Here is a 4,354-nt window from a genome sequence, read left to right as displayed (position 1 = left end):
GGCTCTATTCGTATCTATATAATCGTAGGAACGGCTTCTGTGCCCGCTCCCACACCTTTACCTCGGGTCCACTCATATCATCATCTACATGCTGCTCATCAGCGATATCATCTGAAAACACAACGTCTGGATCAAAGGCACGCCGAGGACACCCAGCTCCATCTCACTACCACCTCTCCCAACATGTCCCTTTTCCCTAATATGTCACACTGCTGGTAAAACAATTTCTACAACCAATTATTGGGAAGACCGAAGCCATTGTATTCATCCCCACTATAAACTCCATTCACAGCCTACGACTCCATCCCTAGCTGGCAAATTAATGGGGCTGGACCAGACCGTGTGCAACCTTGGCATTGTAATTGACCCCGAGTTGAGCTTCTGACCTCATATCTGCTCCATCACAAAGACTGCCTACTTCCACTTCCATCACATCACCCGACTCAGCCACTGCCTTAGCTCAACTGCTGTTGAACCACTCATCCATGCCACTGTGCCCTCTAGGATTGCTTCCTCCAACGCTCTCCTGACCAGCCTCTCATCCTCCAAATCCTTAAGCTTGAGCTCATCCAAATCTCTGCTGCCCGTATCCCAACTCGCACCAAGTCCTGTTCACGCATCACCAACTGAGCTCACTGAATTACATTGGCTCCTGCTCCATCAACGCCTCCATTTTAATATTCCCATTCTTGTTTTCCAATCTCACCCTGGCCTCACCCCTCCCTATCTCTGTAATTTCTTCCAGGCCAGCAATCCTTTGCTGTCTCTGCCTACAATTATGGCCCCTTGGGAATCCTGGATTTCAATCACTCTACCATTGGCGGCCATGCCTCCACTGCCAAAGCCATATAGACTGGGCGTGGTGAAGGTGCAATAGGATTGGGCAGGATGAAGGTTCAATGGAAGTGGGCGGGGTGAAGTTTCAATGTGGACTGGGTGTGGTGAAGGTGCAATATGGTCTGGGCAGGGTGAATATTCATTGGAAGTGGGCAGGGTGGAGGTGCAATGGGAAACAGGCTGGGTGATGGTGAAATGGGATGTGGGAAGCGTGCTGCTGTATTGGGACTGGGCCGTGTGACGGAGCAATAGGGACTGGGCAGTGGGAAGGTGCAATAGGGCCTGGGCAGGGTGAATGTTCAATTGAAGTCACGGAGTGGAGCTGCAATGGGGAACGTGCTAGTTGAACGTGCGATGGAAACTGGGCGATATGAATGTGCAATAGGGTCTTGGCAGGGTGAATATTCAATGGAAGTGGGTGGGGTGGAGGTGCAATGGGTAAGTGGGCTAGGTGAACGTATAATGGAGAACGGGCTAGGCAATGGAGCAATGTGGATCGGTCTGGGTGCTGTTGCAATAAGGACTGCACAGGCTGAAGTTTCAATGGAAGTGGGTGTGGTGAAGCTGAAATGTGGAATGAGCTAGGCGAAAGTGCAAAGGGGACTGGGGTTGTGAAAGTGCAATAGAGATCGGGTGTGGTGAAGGTGCAATAGGGACTGGGCAGGCTGAACTTTCAATGGAAGTGGGCGGGGTGAAGGTGAAATGTGGTACAGGCTGGGTGAAGATGCAATGGGAAACAGGCTGGGTGAAGGTGCAATGGGAAACAGGCTGGGTGAAGGTGCAATGGTGAATGAGCAGAGTGACGGTTAAATTGGGACTGCGGGGTGACGGTCAATCGCCAATACACAGTGACCCCAGCTAAATTAAGAGAAAAATTAAAATTAAAACTAAAGAAAAAGGCATACACTGAGTGCAGTACAAAGACAATAAAGGAGAGGAAGACAAATGCTAATAAGATGTAAGGAAAGAAGTCAATATACAATTAGGAAATCAAAGATGAATTACGAAATTACATTATCAACTAATATAAAAAGGAATATTTCAGTATTTGATAAACACAGGAATAGGAAAATTGGTATATTGCCACTAAGGAATGAACAAGATAAACAATAAAATAAAAGCAGTGAAATGAAATAAATATTGAACAGTTTTTTTCATCAGTTTTTACCAGGGTCACAAACATGGTGGGTGTGAAATTATCCAAGGAATTCAAAATGGATACCATGGCTTCTAAGGTAGATGGGAGAGAGATCATTGATTAGAAGTGCATGTAACAAGGGCATTACGTTTACCATGGGGGACTTTAATCTACATATAGACTAGGCAAATCAAATACCACTAATGGTGTGGAGGACGAATTCTTGGAATGCATGTGAGATGCTTTCCTGGATCAGTATGTGGAGGAACCAACCAGGGAACAGGCTATACTGGATTTGGTACTGTGTAATGAGAAAGGGCAAATGTTTTATCTTGTGGTAAATGGTCCTTTAAGGATAAGTGACTATAATATGATTGAAAGTTATAATAAGTTTGAGAGTGATGTAGTCCAATCTGAAACTCAGGTCTTCAATCTAAACAGAGGAAACTACAAGGCTATGAGGGGCATGTTGGTCATGGTAGATTGGGATACTACATTAATAGGTATGAAGTTGGACAATACAAAGGCTAACATTCAAGGAAATAATGCATAATTTGAAACAAACATGTATTCCTCTAGGGAATAAAAACCCAAAAGTTAAAGAGATCCAACCATGGGTAACAAAAGGAAGTAAAGCTAGTATTAAGCCAAAGAAGGAAGCTTGTAAAGTTGCCAGATAAAGCGGCCAGCCTGAGGATTGGGAATTTTTAGAAAGCAACAAGGGGCGACCAAGAATTTGATACAGAAAAGAAAATGGAATATGAGCACTAACTAGCGAAAAATATAAAAATGGATTGTAAAAACTTCTCTAAGTATGTGAAAAGTAATAGACTGGCGTAGGTGAGTGTAAGACCTTTACAGTCATAGACGGGAGAATTTATAACGGGGATGAGGAAATGGAGAAGAAATTAAATAAAAACTTTTTTTCTGTCTTCACGAAGGAAGACACAAAAAAGCTCCCAGAAATACGAGAAAAGCAAGTGCGTGGCGAAAATGAGGTTCTTAAAGAAATTATTATTAGTAAAAAAAACTAGCAAATTCAATGGGACTAAAAGTCGCTAAATCTCAAGGAACGGATGACCTACCTCCTAGGTTTTTGAAAGAGGTGGCCATTGGGAAAGTGCACGCATTGGTTGTCATCTTCCAAAATTCGATAGATTCAGGAATGGTTCATGCAGATTGGAGAATAGCCAATGTATCCCCTCGATTTAAGAAAGGAAGGAGAGAGATAGCGGGGAACTACAGACCTGTTAGCCTCATATTGGTCGTTGGAAAAAAGCTGGCATATGTTATAAAGGATGCAATATCTCGGGACTAAGAAGCTAATAGTAAGATTGGGCAGAGTCATCGTGGATTTATGAAAGGGAAATCCAGTTTAAGAAACCTATTGGAGTTCTTTGAGGATGTAATTAGTGTAGTAGACAAATGAATACAGGTAGATGAGTTGTATTTGGATTTTCAGAAGGCCTTCGATATGGTTCCACACAAGCAGTTAGTGACCAAAGTTAGGGAACATGGAATTCTGGATAATATACTAGCAGGGATTGAGGGTTGCTTAACAGACAGAAAACAAATAGTAGGGATAAACGTGTCTTTTTCAGCATGGCTGGCTGTGACTAGTGGGGTACTGCAAGGATCGGTGCTTGGGCCCCAGCTTTTCACAATCTGTATCAATGATTTGAATGAGGGGACTAAATGTAACATTTCCAAATTTGCTGATGTCACAATGCTAGGTGGCAGTGTCTGTTGCGAAGTGGATGTGAAGAGGCTTCAAGGGGATCTCGACAGGCTCAGTGAGTGGGCGAGAACATGGCAGATGGATTATAACGTGGATAATTATGAAGTTATCCACTTTGGTAGAAAAATCAGTCAGGCTGAGTATTTCCTACATCTTGAAAGATTGGGGAATGCAGATGCTCAAAGGGACCTGGGTGTCCTTTTACATGAGTCACTGAAATTGTATGTGCAGGTGCAGCAAGTCATTAGGAAGGCATATGGTATGCTGGCCTTCATTATAAGAGGATTTAAGTACAGGAGTAAAGAAGTCTTACTCCAATTATATAGGGCCTTAGAGAGACACACCTGGAGTACTGTGTACAATGTTGGTCTCCTTACCGAAGGAAGGATATACTTGCCATAGAGGGAGTGCAATGAAGGTTCACGAGATTGATTCCTTGGATGCCAGGACTGTCGCATGAGAAGAGATTAAGTAAACTAGGCCTGTATTCTACTGAATTTAGAACAATGAGAGGGGAAATCATTGAAACACACAACATTATTACAGGGGTTTATAGGGTGAATGCTGGGAGAAAGTTTTCCTTGGTTGGGGGTCTAGAACCACGGGCCAAAGCCTCAGGGTAAAGGGTAGGCCATTCAAGA

The sequence above is a fragment of the Somniosus microcephalus genome, unplaced genomic scaffold, assembly GCF_052327205.1.
Source record: "Somniosus microcephalus isolate GS21.2 unplaced genomic scaffold, FLI_Smic_1.0 unresolved_chr8, whole genome shotgun sequence".
Lineage (NCBI taxonomy): Eukaryota > Metazoa > Chordata > Chondrichthyes > Squaliformes > Somniosidae > Somniosus > Somniosus microcephalus.
Note: the sequence above shows the minus strand (reverse complement) of the source record.